At 48.3% G+C, this 18,650-nt stretch overlaps 1 protein-coding gene across 2 annotated transcripts in view; it reads right to left on the reverse strand.

Moving 5' to 3' along the window:
* JPH3 (junctophilin 3) overlaps positions 1–18,650 on the reverse strand; it is a 113,935-nt gene that overhangs the window by 60,431 nt on the left and 34,854 nt on the right. The gene's annotated exons all lie outside the window — the stretch shown is intronic.

Here is an 18,650-nt window from a genome sequence, read left to right on the forward strand (position 1 = left end):
GGCTCCAGTCTGAGCCCAAACGTCTGCACCGCAATTAAACAGCCCCTTAGCCCGAGCCAGCTGGCACAGGCCAGCCGCATGTTTTGAATTGCAGTGTAGACATACCCAGAGTGGCTAAATAAGACCCTGTGATGGGCCTGTGTTTTTTCCACCAGAGACAGAAGCTGCATTTTCTATCTTTGCTGTTCTTTTCCTTCCCTTTTTGTTTGTCTTGTTTTGCCTTCTAGGAAACAGGATCAAACTTTAACAATCACAACAACGACAACAGCTCCAGCACCTCTCAACTAACTTCTCTTTCCCCCAAAAGGGCAGTTATGACCAGCTAAGAGACTGTCAAACAAGTGAGATTACTTTCTAAAAACTCACCCGCTAAAGGGAAACGGAAAAGCCGTATTTAAAGGACAGCCTTATTTCATACTTTCCATTTCAAATGCTTTAACTGCTTTTCCTATTTTTCGCCTGTATCTTTAATAAGAGGTTAAAAGGATTTTTAATTATGTGTTTGCCATGGGCTGAGGTCTCTATAAACCAAATTCCAAAAAAAACGTTTAGTGTTGGACAAGTTACAGGGTCATGTAAAGACTTTTGACTCTTTGAACCCACATATTCCATAATCTAAGTTAATACAAAGGTGACAGTATGAAAAAATTTAAGAACCACCAATGCCGTCAAAGAAGTTTGTTCCCCCCATATGCGAGGGCTGAATTTGGTCTATTTTTGGCAATTTTGCGCATCTGATTTGTATTCACTACCCCTAAAATCAAGCCTTTCAAACAATGTGTTCTTTGAAGGATTCTGAAATGGTTTCCACCAACTTCCAGTAAATAAACAGCCTCTCAACAGGACAATAATAACTAAGAGCAGAGAAAAAACATAATGCTCATCCTGGTCTTGCTAATTGCACCGAAGAAACTAATTTTCTAAAGATAAAAAGCATGAAACTATCTTTCAAAAGAAAGTGAGCAGCGGCCTGGATGCTAGGTTCTGACCTGACAATGTCAATGTTATTTCACATGCTGGAAAGAAAATCCCATCTGGTTAGACTCTGGATTGATAATATTCTACAAAATCCATGGCCACCTGGAACTTCAACCAAGCGAGAACCATGTTCTTCCTGCTCCAATAGCACATCTACGGCTGGAGCCAAAGAAGAAGCTGCAATAGCATTGAGCAGTAAAGGGCTTATGACTCATAATTTAGCCGTTCTGAGTCTACCCAGTAGAGATTAGTAGTGTGCAGACACACACACAGGTCAAGCAATATTTGTTTGTGCATCTGCAAACTAGACATAACCTTTCAAAATAGACACCTGTGAAGTTCAGCTTCTCAAATTTGAGTGAGCCAGTCAGTGCAATAGGTTTGATTCTCCACACCACACAGTCACTGACATGAGTGCAAAGTGGGTGTAAAACAACTGAATGCATTAATAACCTTCTAGCCCAAAACACAAACACGGATATGGTGCCTGTGTGGAAACATTAACACCGAAGACAGAGGCTGCACATGAGACTTGGCCATGAAATGACTTTTCCAGTCATACAGAACTAGAAACTCCTAAAAGCCTGGGAGCTGTGGTCAGATCTGACCATTTGGACAGGGGGAAAGGCCAATTTATATTCAGGATGGAAAAGATTTAGACTTTTGTTACAATAAGAAGCTCACATCCTAACTGGCAGCTGGTGAGTACTTCTGGTTGCTGCATACCCCATGATAAGGGTTAGGGAATGAGACCTCATCTGTCCACATGCAAGGTTCTGAACGCTGCTTCTCCCCTAACTTCAATGGGAATTGAGGGCGCTCAGCACCTTGGGACTTTTCTTAGTCACAACATTAGAGGGATAATCAGTCAGATCCATGGGTAAATCCCCATGGGATTTTCTGGGGGATTTGCTGAGCTGGGTCTATAGACAAAAGTTTTCATTTCCTGGATTATGAAGTCACAACGAGTGGTCCTTTGTCCTTTAAGAAGGTGGCAGAAGCCTCATCACTCAAGCCATTTAAAATTAAACAAGACAAAGCACTGGAAAAATGGGAGCTACTTAGATTCCCCCTCCCTCCAAGCCCTACAAAAACCCACCTATAATAATGCAGGAGGCCAGACCAGGCTATGAAAATGGTCCCTTATGGCTTGAAGATCTAGAAATCTATGACTACGGGGATTCCTGGCAAGCAAAATACTTTTGCCCAGACACTGTGAAAACACCCCTGCATTTTCATCTATACTGTGCTTCTTGTATTCCTTCTCCTCCTCTCTGGATGTGAAGGAAATCAAGCAGGTCCAGAGGCATCAGTGTATTTGGGTTGTTATTGTAGGAAAGAAGGTGGGTGGGGGACTTAGGGAGGGGAACAGTACTGCAGAGAGCAAAACATGCCAGGGAATAAGAAAGGGAACAAGAAAAGAAAGAAGCACCTCTGGATCTCTCAGGATGGGCGGGCAGAGTAAATCATGCCAGCCTTCTGTATCCTATACACCCCAAAGTTCTTCACCAACTGTCTGTAACTCCCTCCTCTCACCACCCAAATGCATCCCTGTCTGGGGTGTAACATGGCAGCTGTTTGACAGCACTCAGCAACACAGCTGAGAACAGGAATCCTGCATCTAGCGGAAACTGCAGGCGGAATTTAGGGTGTCTGAATATAGTTGCTCCAATTGGAATTTGGCCAAGACACTGAAGTTAATATGCCTAAGATCATGAAAAGTGTCCTGTCTGGGATTTCTAATGCACAAAAGAGATAAGATCTTCAATGAGACCAGGCCCCCCCGGTTTCTAGTGTTTCACAGTAAGCCCTTTCCCCCACCCTGTGGTGAAGAGGAAGAATGGGGACAGTGGGACGTGGAGGCATATGCACCATTGCCATGATGCCCGAAAACCAACCGCACTGGGTGTGGGAGGTTCTCTCTGTCTCTCCTCTAGACCACAAAGAAAAGCAGCGCTGCAGTCTCTGTTCTTTGCATAGGAAAAACATTAGCAGTGGGAAGCTGGGGAGTCATGTGAGGAACTTCTGCTACAAGAAGCCACCTGAGAGATACGAGCAGCGCACCAAGGAACACAGCACAATGCAGCTGCAGTGCCTGATCTTGCTCCCACAGGAGGAGGAACTGGTCCTTCTGTCACATAATGCCCATAGCTCAGAATGCCTTAGAGAGGTAGATAATGCATGTGCAGAAACAACAGGCAGTCCCAGCACTGAGGGATGGTCCAGGGAGAAAAGATCAGTGAGTCGATAAGGCAGAAAGAAAAAGAGGCTTTTCCAGGAGCTGTGGAAGAGAAGGTTCTCACTCCAACAATGGCAGGTCTGTGGACCAATATGTCCCACAGGGAGGTCCACCCTGTGTGTGCATCCCCCCCCCCCCCCGGTGTGCCTTACTCCACAAGCCATTAGAGCCACACTCATTGCCCCAGAAGGATGTATATGAAACCTGCTCTGCAGAGACTGGGGGAAGCTGGAGACATCAGGTGAAGTGAGCAGAGATGATCCCTGTCTCAAGGATGCCTGAGAAGTTGAAAACTTCCCAGGGGAGACGGGGCGAGGTGGCTGCTATTTGCTCAGTGTGTTTTGACGTTGGAAGTCAGTTGTGTGTCGGTGAGGCACAGCCTGGAGTCAGAGGAGACCCGCTCGTATCACACGCACCCTGCCTCCTTTCCCCCCCCCCCCCCACCAGCAGGAGAGCCGCAAAGGCCACTGTAAAATGTCTCCAAGTAGCTGTCACGTGATGACAGGGAGTGTTAGTGCTTTAAAGGAACAAGGAGAGGACAGCTGGAGACATCTGTGGTCCCTTACTCATGGGAGTTACGCTCACTCATACAAGTAGTCCCACTAACTGCACGTGGGGACTGAGGATTGCAGGATGGGAACTTCTGAGCTAACACTGATCTGTGTTGTCTATACACTGAGTGGGCCAAATTCATCTCTGGTGTAAGCCCACTGAAGTCAATGGAGTTACACCAGGGAGGTGTTTGTCCCAGTAGGCTGGACGTTATTGTGTTCCTAATGCCTTCCCTGCACTCCTTGCCTTACCCTGCCAAGCCAGGTAGCCACTCCACGGAGGCGATAACCTGTCAGGCTGTCCCACTGGGTGAGAGGAGGAGGCTACAGTGATTTTGCAAATTCTGATTGGAAGGGGCAATTCTGCAATGGAGCCGTCCCCAGCAGAACAGCGGTGTTATTAGCTCAATACATGCTGTAAGCCTGTCACGGGCTCGGATTAGATCAGACAGAGCATCTGGTCTGGGATGGACTGCAGTGTCTCTGTCAGGCAAGAGCAGCAGGTGGTGATGAGGAGGAAGGACAGGGTGAGGAGATACAGCTGGCTCCAGCAGCTTTTTGTGCAGGAGAAGGTATTATATTTCTCTCTAAAAGCTGGCAACTGAACCCCACGTGCTGCCCATCTCCTCATGTTGTTTCCTAGTCCCTTGAAAGTGATAAGTGCCAGGAATGAATCACCCTCAGATTCTTCCTGTCTCACTACCGTGCTATGTCATTTCTGCCTGTTCCCAGCTGGCCCCAGTGTAAAGAAGACTGCTGCACAGGGACAGAATGGTCAGCTTCTGACTGTTCCTTCACCAACCAGGCCTTGCCCACACATCCACTACATGCACCACTAGCCAGTCTCCACCCTTGCATTAGCTTCACCCCCACAACACCCCTCTGAGCTTTTAACTCCTTACTGTGCCTTCGTGACACTTCTGCTGCTTGGCTGTAAGGTGAAAATGGCATTTCCAGTGTGTATCACTGTCAGGCATGCTGAGATCTAACAGCACGGGGCCTCCTCACAGCTCATGTACTCCAAAGGAAGATGTCAAACTGGTGCCTATGTCAGAAGATACTGGTACCAGATAACTGTGATAGGAGGTAATCAACCCACATCCCTTATTTATATATCACATGGCACAGTAAAAAACATTGAAAGGGTGACTGGAATGATGGTTCCACTGAATAACATAGGACACGTCAGCTTGAAAAAGGAAAGGACGAGGCGCACAGACACATCAGTGTACAGGATACTGAATGGGACAATGGCAGTGCCTAATTCAATAGGATAGTGATCTCTGACCTCACAATGTTATTTCAATGAGCAATTGACGTAAATGATCAGACAAACACATGTTTATTATAAACCAGTGATATGTATCTTGAGTGTGTACGTTCACGTTCTACTTAGTGGGTGCAAAACATTTCACAGCTGGAAAACGCCAAGTCAGAAGAAGAGGAGCTTAGCTGTAGAAAGACATGATAGCCATAAAAGAAAGAAAGAAAGATACCACAATACTGTCCTCTCAGGAACAAGATAATAGCTGTTTAAACAGCCAAGTTAAATAAGATACAGCCAAAGTGAACGGGAGGCATTTAGCTTTCTGTTGGAGGGGTTGTTGTTTTTTTAACAAAATCATTTGCTGTAAAACTTCCTGAGGATTTTCCAGCAGATTCATTGCTGAGCATATAAGCAAAGCGATTTTGTATTGTGCAGCCATCAAAATGTATTGCCCTGCACTCCATCCCCACCAAGAAGGTGGAATAAAACTCTGCCCTTACGCAGATTGCTAAGTGCATGCAAGTCCGAGGGGCCATCTCTTGAGATGGCTGATCTGGGCCTCACCATGCAACTGATTGGGGTGTTCTGCAGCAGTAATTCTGTATTCTGTGTAGATGACTTGTTAACACAAGGGCTTAGGGTAGGAGGGTGGCTGTATCCTGCATAAGACTGACAGCTAGTACAATGCTGCTCTGTTCTGATGGGTCCTTGTACACAGAACCCATCACCGTGGTATCTGAGCATTTCTGCTAAGATCCCACACAGAATACAGTCTCTAAGTCTGGTCTGAGCAGGAAGTTATCAGCTTTGCCATGCAGGGGAACTTGACCAGAGAGGGCAGACCTTGAATGCCAACAATCACTGATTATGTAATTGTTCTATCAAGGATCCCTTAAATGCTCATGGAATCCAGCTGGGGATCCTTGCCTTCCTGTGCCATTCATCCAACTTTCTGGCCTGGAAGTGGACGTGCTGGCTGCACAATGAGTCAGACGGCACCCCATGTTATCCAGCCTGACAGCTACACAGTTTGTTATAAGGACAAGAGAGGAATAACAGCTGATCCTAATCACATCCGACTGTGGTATCTTCTGACCCCCTGTCAGTAAGAGGTGGGCTGTGATGGGGGGAGGGAGGAGAGAAAGATAGCAGAGGATAGAAAGGAGACAGCACTAAAGGAACTTCCTGTGCTTGGCATTTGCCTGAACACCGCTCTTCCATTTGTAACCAAACACACAGTGACCCCCTCACCTGAAACTGACAAGCAGCAGGGGGGCCGGGTCTGAAAGCACGATAGGTATTGCTGTCTGCAGTAAATGCTCATTGTTCTGGATGGAGGGTGGCAGTTAAATGTAAGATAGGAAGGTGCAGAGAACCACTCTTCCCTCCCCCAGCTAAACGTAGCCTTCCTCTCCAAGCGCCCTGCTTCCCAGTGCCGGGTTTACAGTGGCTCCAGTGGCCAGGGCCAGCTCCAGGGTTTTGGCCGCCCCAAGCAGCCAAAAAAAAAAAAAAAAAAAAAAGCCGCGATCGCGATCTGCGGCGGCAATTCGGCGGGAGGTCCTTCGCTCCGAGCGGGAGTGAGGGACTGTCCGCTGAATTGCCGCCGAATACCTGGACGTGCCGCCCCTCTCCGGAGCGGCCGCCCCAAGCACCTGCTTGCCAGGCTGGTGCCTGGAGCCGGCCCTGCCAGTGGCTCCATGCCCATGCTGAGAAGGGCCCTGGCCTGCTCCGCTTGCACTGTGCCACGAGACCCCACTGGCTCCCCCCACCCACCACTTGCTCCTCTCCAAGGCCTCCTCTCCACCCCCTGGCCCCACCCCCTGCTCCTCTCAGCCCCCTGGCTGGACCCCAGTGCACTCCGGCTCTGGGCAGTCTCTGCTTCCCACCACTTGTGGGGCCCCACCTGTCTCCTCGGAGCTGAGCCGCCTGGGACTGGTGCAGAAGCCTGGCCAGTCTCGGCCAGGTGTGTGTGTGGGGGGGGAGACAGTGCAGAGGGCTTGGCTGGGCCCCTCCAGGCAAGTGGGTCCTGAGGGAGCCCAGCCACGGCAGCCCCTGGCCTGGCTAATCGCGGGCTGGAGCGATTCCTGGCCCTGGGACTAGCCCTGGCTGCGCTGTCGGCTCAGCCAGGCAGACCCAGTCGCCTCCCAGCAAGGGAGGCAGGGCTTGGGGGAGTGGGTCTGTGGGGAGTCTGGGGGAGTGCTGGGCTGTGAAGGGGCGGGGAGGATCTGTGTGTGTTGGGGCACTAGGGAGTGGGGGTTCTGTGGGGGGTGCTGGGCAATTGTGCTGGGGCTAGGGGCAGAGGTGGTGTTGTGCAGGGCGCTGGGCATAGTGGGTCTGGGGGGGCTCTGGCCATAGGAAGTCTGAGGGTGTGGGGGGGGGCTGTGTGATGTGGCATAGGCCCACCCCCAAAGGGAAGGGGCACGCTGGCAGCACAGGGCTGGGCAGGCCACTGTGCGTCTGGCAACTGCCGGTTTGTAAATAGTGCCCTCGCATTGGGTGGAGCAGGGCCGCCCCTGCCATGCCATGCCCCATTGCCTCTGGCTGGCCCCTCTCTCTGGGGACTGACCTCCCCGCGCCATGCTCCATTGCCTCCATGGGGGCCCACAAATATGTTTGGTGCCCGGCCCACAGAAGGTTAATCCAGCCCTGCTGCTTCCCACTCCCCTCCAAAGTGCTGCAACAAAAATGCCTGACTTCCCTGTCACTTGGGCCATGATGTCGCTTTTCTTGTCTGATCCGCATCTCCCTCCTGCCCGTCAGGAGCTGCGGCTGGGAGTGGGGCTGAAATCGGGAGCAGGGCCGAGGCCGGAGCCCGAGAACCAGGGCCGAGGCCAGGAACAGAGCCACTGCCGGGAGCAGGGCCACAGCTGGGTCTGGGCCAAAGCGGAGCTGGGGACTAGGTGGCACTCCCTCCCTGTCCCCCATGGGGACTGGCCTTGAGTCAGATCCCTCTTTGGGAAAGTGGCTGGTTGGTGGTTTTACTCTCTTTCCCCCCCTGCACTAAGGAGCTGCAAAGGAAGGATTTAGCTGAGAAGTTGAGAATGCCACAGGAGACATCAGACAAAAAACTCCCCACAATGGTGCTACTTCGTTGGCTTTTTACTTCCTCTTGGAATCTCTCTGGAGACTCCTGCAGTATCTCAGACTTTGTGAGGTTCTGGACAGAGGCTGCGGAGGGCTGGAAACCTTGAGGTAGTTGAGGAAATTAGAAGGAACTGGGATCACAAATGCCCTCATGTTCCAGGTCTTTTGGGTGCTGACTGAAGAGAGAGGGAATGGGGTCTCCTATGAGGGTTTGGAAAGCCACTTCCCCAGAGCTTTTGGACTGGAGAGGTCCTTGGGACAGAGAAGCAGCTCTGGTTTTAGAACAAGATGGATGACAGAGCTGCCCTTAAGATGAACCCCCCTGACTGATTCCCTAAGCAAGTGAGTGGGTGGGCGAAAGGACCAGGCCCTTCCTGGTATATTTGGGCCCAAGTGAGCTGTCACCACAGCAGGCTTGGGCGAGGGGTTGTCCCCACCATGGACATTTCCTTCCCCTCTAACTGAGCTGCTCCTTGAATCCTGGAGCCCCAATCAGCAGTGGATAGAAGCATTACTAGCTGAGGAAAAAGCCAGGCTCTGCCCCCAAAATGGCCGTTTCCAGGGCTGCTGCAGGGTGGGGGAAAGGTGGCATAATTCCCACTCTCCTGGCACAGGGCCCATCCCCAGGCTTACACAGCTCCCTTTGCTGGGGTGTCCACCCCTCATTTGCCCTGAAGGGGTTAACGTAAGCTAAGAAGAGGGCAATTAACCAGGCCAAAGCTGAGGGGAATAGGTGGCGTAAGTAATCCTCTGACTGAATAATGTGAGAGGCCAGCTGAGGAAGGCGCTAGCTGGGCTGGGTTTATAAGGGCAGGAAGTTGGCAGCAGAGAAGGGGCTGCAGGGAAGGAGTCTGCAGTCACTTCCTGGGAGAAGAGAGGTGTGTTTGTGGGCTACAGAGCTTAAGTAGCCTGCAGTTACTCCCTGGGAGGAGGGAGTTTGGGGGCTGGCAAACCCAGAGAAGGGGGAGAGCCAGAATGTGAGGAAAGGCTCGGGGAAAAGGCAGCAAGGTTTAAGATGGTGCAGACTTTGCCTGCTGATTAGAGGGTCCCTGAGCTGGAACCTGGAGTAGAGGGTGGGCCTGGTTTTTCCTACCAGCAAGGTTGCCAACCCTCCAGGATTGGCCTGGAGTCTCCAGGAATTAAAGATTAATCTTTAATTAAAGATTATGCCATGCAAAGAAACCTCCAGGAATACGTCCAACCAAAATTGGCAACCTACCTGCCAGCCACTGGGGAAGTGGCACCGGCTGGACAGTGAATGGGAAGACTGCCTGAGCCTGTTTGTAAGAAGTGACTTTGATATGCTGGAAGGAGAGGACACATGTGACTTGGTAAGAGGGCTAAACTATGAACACAGAGCATCTCGCCTCGCTGACAGCCAGGAAGAAGGCAAGGCATGTGGTGAGGGGCAGAAAGGCGGCGTCGGAGCTGGAATCAACTACTCTCAAGAGCGACCAGTAGGAGGCACACTAGTGGTGAGCAAACCCTCGGACATTCTCCCTTGCACAGGCCACATCCTTAGGAACACCTGGTTTCCTGCTCGCTTTCCACAGGCATCCCCGTACAGGATCACATAGTTAGCCCCCTCTCACAAGCACATGGTCCCCTCGCTGCTCAGGCCCCATTCTCTAAGAACACTCCTCTCCCCGACTCACTCAGGCTCTGTCCCAGTGTCAGGTGGTTCCCAGTCCCTTTCCACAGGCTGTGTTCCATTAACATATGTGTCCACACAGGTCATTTCCCAGGACAACGCTATATCCTCTAGTTTGTGCCCTTCCTCCCCCAATTCACAAGCTCAGGAGACAATTACAGCATGAATTATGAATGGCCGCGTTTCTCGTGCTCACTGCTTTAGGTAATAGCCGCTCTCGCTATTTAAAATAGGTCAGCGCAGGACACGGCTCGCTGCTGCTGCTCCTCAAAGTTGAACTTTCACGCTCAGTCAGTCTCCAACATCATATTTAACCATGACCCATTTCAGCTTAAATCTGTTAGCAACAAATTCCCCTCCACCCTGGCCCCAAATGGTTCCTCACCGAAGATAGGAAGCGGGAAATCCAGCTGTACGTGGACCATTGCTTTCTACCACCAGTTCAGATTCTTTACTGCTCTGCCGTCATCTGTTACAAAGATACTTCTGATGACACACACACACAAGGGAGTAGGAATGAACTCAAGAAAGAGCCCCATAGATAGCTCCCTGAGGCATCAAAAAAGCCAGCAGATATCTTAAGTGCAAGTGTAAGTACAGCTAAGTACAAATATAAGACCCTGTGCATAAGCTTTACAAAGAACTAGAGTAGCATTGTTATAACTCAGTGCACTGCCTGTAGTAACTTTATTGTAGCTTTAGAATGTTTTGGATTGTAAGTGTTCTGTTCCGTTGGTTTCATTCGGGCTGGATTTTTGAAGGAGACCTGCATGGCTCAAATAACCTTTTGCACCTTGCCATTTAACTATAGAGGGATTTTTCTTGCCTTCCAGCTTCCTTCTTTGTGTCGGAGTGTGCAGGCCTTCTTTGACTCTGTTATGGCACCCTGAAGTAGCAGCCATGCCAAATCTAAGGATTTTAATAGTCTCATCTTTGTCCGGTTCTTTTCAAGTTCCCCTTTCTAAAGTTGAATGTCACTATTATAGATTTTGGCCCAATTCCTCCGCTGTGGATGGCAAATTTAATTATATTTTCACCCCATTTTCTTAGTGGCTCAACTATAATATATCTTGAACCAACTCCTGTGCCGTACTTGGGATTAACCTGGGAGTAGCATCACCTGTGGAGTGGTTTAGAAGCTGTTGTTCCGAGGAGCAGTTGGTTACAGTATTGAGAAAATTCTTTCCATAAAACATGTCCTGACATGTGACCAGTTTATATGCTGAATATCTCCAGTCTTTGAAGGGTGTAGTCAGTGGTCCCTTCCATGAGTGGCTAGTCCATTCCAGGAATTAGGGAGACCCTGACTGGTGACAGTGGGCAGCAAAAGGTGTGTTGTTCATGCTACAAGATAGTCAAGGAGAACTACAGGGCCTGTGGGCATGCAGTAACCCCAACAAAGAATTCCCACCCATTACAATCAAGTCCTGTATCTTTTCAGCAATGAAGGATACTACATGACCCAGCTCAAAATCTTGTTTGCTTGGGCCCACCTGTACACTTAACCTATTGGAGTCCATCCATCACTAGGTGACAGAGGGTCTGGTGTCTAGTTCTGCTGCCTTCTAGGCTATGGAACTGTGGAGTAAAACTAAGTAGTGAAATATGAATGAAACATCCCATAATACAAACAGAAGGTTCTTCTGGACACCACGGAAATGCATTCTAAGTAGGCTTGGAGGGATTCCATGTTTATTATTTTTTTTAAATGAAATTCAATGGATAATGTCAATGTTAATTTCCAAACACATAAGACCCGATCCCTGGCTCTGGTACCCCATTGACTTCATTGGAGCTACACCAGCATACAACAGATGTAAGAGAGTGGCGAATTAGAACCATATTCTTTCATTTTAATTGCATTAAAGGCAACCTGGAAAAGCTCCATCCCTAATTCTTATTTATCCAAAGTTTAAGTTAAAAACATTTTAAACAAACTTCCTTTCCTATGTTACCACTAACTCCGGTTTGTTAAAACTGAAACAATGTTGAGAATCCAATTGACCTGTCACTAGTTATGTTGCATTTTTACTTTTTTTTTCTTCATTTCTCTCCGTTTGGACAGTGAAATTCAGTGAAGAGATTTTCATTTTTGGTGACAGTTGGTTTCCCTTTCAGGTTCCACTTACTAACATTGCAGTGTCTGAGCTGCAGATGCTGCAGGGGAATGCTGATGATTTTAACAAAATTGTAATAAATAAAGATGTTTAAATAGATAAAAACATGAAAACATTTCTAATTGCGCTTAGGTTTTGTAAACTGTTTGCAGACTCTAAATTTTGGACCATGGAGTTAAGAATGGCCTGTTAAAGGCTGTAGAAGCTGAGAATCATAACATTCAGAACAGGGCCGGCTCTACCATTTTTGCCACCCCAAGCCAAAAAAAAAAAGCTGCTCGGACTGTGCCACCCCAAGAATGGATGGAATACTGCCCCTTAGCATGTGCCACCCCAGGCCCGTGCTTCCTCCACTGGTGCCTGGAGCCAGCCCTGATTCAGAAATGAAATCATACAGGGCTAGATTCTTAGCTGGTGAAAATTGGCATAGCTCCGGCGTACTTCAGTGGAACTACACTGATTTACATGGAGCTGAGAATTTAGCCCATAACATTTCAAAGGAAACTTACAGGTACTGTCTGCTTACAAGGTAATGAATGTACAGTGGGCTAAATAATCTCCAAGGGTCTTTTCAATAGACAAGCAGTCTTCACACGCCAGAAACAGTGTTTGCAAAATAAAAAGACCACAGCTTTCAATTCTGAGTGAAGCCTTGCTCGCTTTCTTTCTTATGGGCCTATTGAAGAGCAGGCTAGATAACAGCTGAATGGGAAAGGTGTAGGGAGCAGTCCTACAGAATGCAGAGATCAGACTACCCATGGCCTCCTGGTAGCATTACTGTTGCTGGCTCTAAAGGGAGTAGGGGAGTAACCTGTCACTAAAAGTACTCTGTCAACGGGAATCTCTTTAAAAAAAAAAAATGACTATACCAGTTTCTGATAGACCTTAGCATGTCCTACTTTGTTAAAATTCCTTTAAAAATGCAAAGGCTTGTGTTTACTCCTTTTTGTGATGGTTGGAAGTGTCTTTGGGGGTGCAATCAAAAGCAACACTCCCAGAAATATTCTGGCTCCTTTCTCTCTGTCTGTGTGCATACTTGCTGGCTGCCCATTCACTTTCAGTTTTGACTTTGCTGCTGCCACTGTTCCTTTTGCAGAGCATGGGAAAGGGCACGCACTATCAAATAAACAGTGAAACCGACTGCACGCAAAGTGCTGTCAAAATGCACAAAGTAAACCAGAAATAGAGAGAACAATGTTTTCCTTCATCTCTTTCAGTTACAGAAATCCTAGGCATTAAGTGCAACAATAATGGGTACAAGATTTTCAGATGGGAAAATGATTTTTAAGTTAATGGTGTCTCTTTAAACAGCTAAAAGATATATAGCCACTGTCATCCAAAGATCTCAATATGCATAACAAACAAGCTGTGGTATATACTGAGTTCCCTTGACCCATTACTGAAATGCAGCCACCTCTGGGATGGTGTACATCAGCCATTTAACAATACACAGCAACAACAGCACAGTTCTGCACAAAAAATAAGTACCATACCCAGGTTGGGAGACAGAATGTAGTTGCCTAAGTTGGGATTTGTCCTACTGTTGGGGGAAATACTATGGGATCTATTAATGACCAAGACAGGTCAGGAACTCAGTTTTGCATCTCACCTGAAAGATACAGGGCCCCCCAGTGAGGGGCATTGGTTCAGTACTAGGAGATGGGGTCACCTATGGAGTCATCAGCAGCCCTTCCTCCAGTACCCTGGGTTTCCCTTGCAAGCCTCCAAGCTGAGCACTGACCAGGGCTGATCCAGCTCATTTTGCAAGATCTGACGAGATAACCACCTGTGGGTACTACAGCTGCAGATCCCATGTACTCACAAGGGGCTTGTTCCCCAGAGGGGCTTGCTCCTTGGGGACAGAGCTCAGTGCAAGCTTCCTTCCATCCTCCATTCTCTTGGCCCTGGACTTCTGCTGCATTGAGTGTTTTGGGGTGGGGGAGAGCCAATTACAAACACAAGCACACTTGTTCAGTTTGATTTTTCCTTCTTTAAAAAAAAAAGAAGCTATAACTTTAAATGCCACAAGCTAATTGAAGCATCACCAGCTCTGAATTATGTCTCCTCCATCTCCAGCACTCCTGCGTTATTGGTCTTTCAGGACAGATCAATCACACACCCCGATCCACTATTAGGAGTGAGTTATCACCATGGGATGAAGAATTCACCAGTGCTCAGATAAGGCACCTCCTATCAGAACAAAAGGCACAGCTTTTCTACTACAGCCAATACTTGTGGCAATAGTACATGAGATTGCTGGGGACCTGGGGGTGGATCAAACCACACTGACTGATCTGGACTTGCTTGTGTTCTACACTTCTTTTCTCTTTCTTTTCTAAACTTTGACAGTAATTTGATACAACACCAGTTAGAAAGTATCATCAAATGCAAATATGCTCAAAAAACAAGCCCAGGAGGCTCATTCACACTCAGATAAGAGATCCAGCCCACTTTCTGATAAAGCATTTTTAAGTGTCACTTTGAATACGAATGATTGAAACTTATAGTTTGTCTAATTCGGTTAGGGCTGGGTGGCACCAGACTTCTTTTCTTTTTCTCCCCCCTTCCCTTTCTAATTAATTTCATCTCACTCAGAAAACGGAGAGGAAACTCTACGCTGTAATAAACAATCTCTGAACTGCAGCCTTAAGGCACTGAGCAGTAATATTAAGGGACATTTAATCAACAGAGGAGCCTTCTCTCTCCAGCCCGCCTCTCTTTTGCCTGGAGTAGGTTCTGCGTCATTAGGCTCTCAGGTAGATTTTGGGAACCAGCGAGTTAGCTGTGTATATCTGTCATGCGCATTTGTATAAATCTAGCTAGCTGGCTACAGAGAGAGGAGAGTTTAATTTGTCTCTGGAGGATCACATTGTTCTGAACACATCATTAGCACATGTCCCTCCCTCTTCCCCACCACCGCTCCACAACCAAGCTTCCATAAGTCTAAAGATTTCTATTAAGACTGGAATGGGAGAGAGGGCATTGGCACAAGGAAAGGAATAAATGGAATTTCTCATGGGACGAACATAGGGTTGGAACAGTGGCTACTTAGCAAGGCTTTTCAAATAGTGAGGAGACTGGGTAATGGGAAGTGTTAGATAACACTCCCCCATGCTTTTGCCTGGTCACTGGGCTGCTGAATGGGCTGGGAATCAATGCCATTATTACTTTATTTAAATTTGCAGTGTCCGTTGAAAGGAAAGCCAGCAGTAGAATATCAGAAGGGGTGGCAGGTCAGGATGGAGGAATATCAGCAGAGATATGGAGGGAGCCCAAAAGACTAGAATAGTATGGGGAGTGGCAGATCGGGACTGAGGGGCACAGGAGAGCCCAGGACTGGAACAGCGGGGGGGGGGGGGGAGTGGGTCAGGAATCAGGGGCATTGGAGGATCTTTACGGGCATCCCACATCTGGAATAGCAAGGGGGCTGCTGGTCAGAACTAGGGTTCATTAGCACAGCTGTGTGTTGGAGCTGCAAGAGCACATGTGCTATAGATCTGGATTGTGGGACATTAGCAGAGATGGGTGGGCATGCTTGCACAGTACCCGTACAGCAACTGCTCACCTCCAGCCAGCTCTACCACCCCCATGCTCACTGCCAAGAACTCTAAAATTCACCCCCTTTGATATATACAAGCATTAATGCCTGAATGAAAAAATGCAGGTCATGGTGGAGTAGCCGAGACCTGAAATCCAAACCACCATCAAACTGTTCTAACTTGGGGGGAAAGTGTGTCCACTGGATTTGAAGGGTCACAGCCTCCCCAGTGAATTCTCTAAGGTTCCACAGGGAACACGGGACTGAAGGATGTTTTTTTGCAGAAGGTGCGGGACTGGTACTGAGCAGCTCTGCGTTCAAATCTGAGTTCTATCGCAGACTTCCTGTGTGACCTTGTTACGTCCTCTCTGTTTCAGTTCCCCAGCTGTAAAATGGGCGTAATGATCCTTCCTTTCTCCTGCCCTTTGACTGTGTTGTCTATTTAGACGGTAAACCCTTTGGTCGCGGGAACTGACTCTTCCTACGTGTATGGACAGCACCTTACACAACGGAGCCCAGATTTCAGCTGGGGCCTCTACATGCTACTGTGATACAAGTAGTTAATAATAATAATAGAATTTGGCTCTAAATGTTTAAAGAAAGAGAAGGAAAGAGAGAGAGAGAGGGAGGGAGGACTCTTTTTTTCCCAGCCCCAGCATTCCCCAGGCTTTTTCAGAGTTCTGAAAATAGGATCATTTTTTCATATAAAGCGGAAGTGTTTTTTGTTTAGTTTGTTTTTTGGCAACACGTGTATCTCTTATTCTAGCCCTGGGATGGATATTTTCCAGGTGGCAGCTCCAGGGGAACATGGGGGAGGCACATAGGCAGAGATGAGATTTCCTCAGCCAAGTGACTGCAAGGCCATCATCCCTGCATTCCAGCAGCCTCTCAAGTGGGCGACGCTGCATTTCCGCCTCACCCTGATGAATGGGTTTTCCCTTGATTGACAGGAATTCTCTGGATCTTGCTAAAAGTCTCGTGGGCGACACAGAACAGGCACTGAGCATAGCAGTGCTACGAGAAGCGTGAGATAAGGCACACACAGCTCCCATACCTGAGATACCAGCACTATGCCACCCAGGTGAGCCATGCAGAGGGAAATAGGATGAGAGTGGGTAGGGGGGAAAGTAGGTCACAGTGAGGCCTTCCCCCTGTGCACCCCACCTGCCTGGCTTTGATGGAAATGTCCCGGCCACTGAATCATTGAAAGCATTGTGACCATCAGTGACTGGCATAGCATGCTGGTCTTCAAGGAGCTCTGTATTTAATCACGCGGCCTAGCAACCATCTGCCAATATGTACCCCAGAGCAGGTCAGCACTGGGAAAGAGAGAGAGAACGGGAAAACAAAGTCTGAGACAGAGAGACACACACACAAAGGCCCAGAGAGAAAGAGTGGAAAAGGATGGATGGATGGATAGATTAGATAGAACAAACACAGGCCCAGAGAGAAAAAATTTCAAAGTGTAATTAAAAACTAAAACTGGGTCTTTCCCTCAGGTCCCTTGCACTGCTCTGTGATTAATAAGAAGAGCGTCAGGAAGACAGTCTCTAGGCTGAGTGCCTGGTTTCCTGGGGCATGCAGGAATTCCTTGGGTACCCAGAGCCCCTGCTCTCCAAGCAGAGAAGAGCCTAGCAAAGGGCAAACCCTTCCCGGAGCTGCGGCTGTAATTAGGGATCTGTCTCTTCTTCCCTTTGAAATCTTGTTTATCAGGGGCAGCGAGAAGTAGATGGGAATCCACATGGCACCGGCTAGAACCCACCAGGTTTTTCTGAGCTACAGACCAGCAAGAAAATACTTAGGGGAGTAGCTTGTAGAGAACCCTTCTGTCCAGCATTAGAGATATGGTCCCCATTAATGCAGGGCTTTAGAACAGGATACAGAGGAAAGAAGCAGCAAAGGGGTTAATGACACCCAGCACCTCCTAAGTGACAGCTGTGTTGTCACTGTGTCCCATACAAGTGATGCCACTGGTAAAGAAATAGAGAGAGGAAATTAAACACCGAGGCCATGCCACAATATTGACAGTGAGGGGCATATTTCACATGCAGTGCCTGGAGACCAAGCTGCTTGGCTCCTGCTAGCTTTAATGGTAGTTGCACAGCTAAATCTCTGTATACCAGGCTGAAAGAGTCACCGGCTAAGAGGGTGTCTGAGCCAGGAAACCGTGAATCACAGCTGATGCCCAGTTCCTTGAGAAACAGGGATGCAGCTTCTCAGCCTTTGTCCTGCAGCAGGAGATGCAATGCTGCAAAACAGGGTCATGACCTTTGACCCCCTGTGTAGATATTGCCTCATTGGGTATTGGCGTGAGGTCGCCACCAAATGAACCTGGGGTTCTGCCACTGCCCTGACTGCCACAGGGGATGATGGTGCCACCAGTGTCACATGGGATAACAGCAGCACATGTAGCTATATCCCCTGCTGCCTGGGGTTTGTATATTAACTGAGATTTTGTTTTGCTTTCTTCACTTAATTCGACACCCAGCACCAGTTTTCTGGACCTGAGAACATCCTTTGAACATGCCTCTGGTGTGGCTGAGCTGCTGTGAATTTGACCTTTCACCTCAGGGCAGAGTTGGCTTCAGATGAGAATCATCTGTCCTGTGAGTTCAGCACAAACAATTGCCACCCTTAGCAAACACAGGGATGTTGAGATCTATGCAGAGCCGAATTCTAGGCTGGTTTAATGCAACCAACTTATCACATTTGTTCACCTTCATAGCTTTAGTTCCCTGAAAGATCCTCTCCATACACCTGACCAGGACTTTGGAACAAGTAATGTTGAGACAGCCCTTGAAGAATCCATCCCTGGTTTTAGATGAGACCCAGTTTATGCAGGGACAGGATATATGTTAGGTTTCCAAGCTGGCTGCATATGGCCAATAAAACTACTACTTCTTTACCTTGATAATACTGGCCCAGCTTTGCAGTCACACCCCAACCTGTCCTCCACTTTTGCACAGACAGTTTTGCACAGGCTGCTAGAATTGGTCACCAATGCATGCAGGTGCCATATTGGTGCAGCAAACTGCACACATCAGTGTGGTGGTGCAAAATTGCAGTGGTAAGCCAGGGACTGAAAATCAGGTACATTGAGCTTTGTGGCCTAACTCTGCAGCCACCTAAGCCCCGACATCCAGACGAGTGTTGCCTGCATTTGGATTGAAGAACGGAGCCCTTTTTGTGCAAATTAAAGGCTCCCAGTTACAAAGCACTGTGCTG

This window comes from Emys orbicularis, chromosome 14 (assembly GCF_028017835.1).
Source record: "Emys orbicularis isolate rEmyOrb1 chromosome 14, rEmyOrb1.hap1, whole genome shotgun sequence".
NCBI lineage: Eukaryota > Metazoa > Chordata > Testudines > Emydidae > Emys > Emys orbicularis.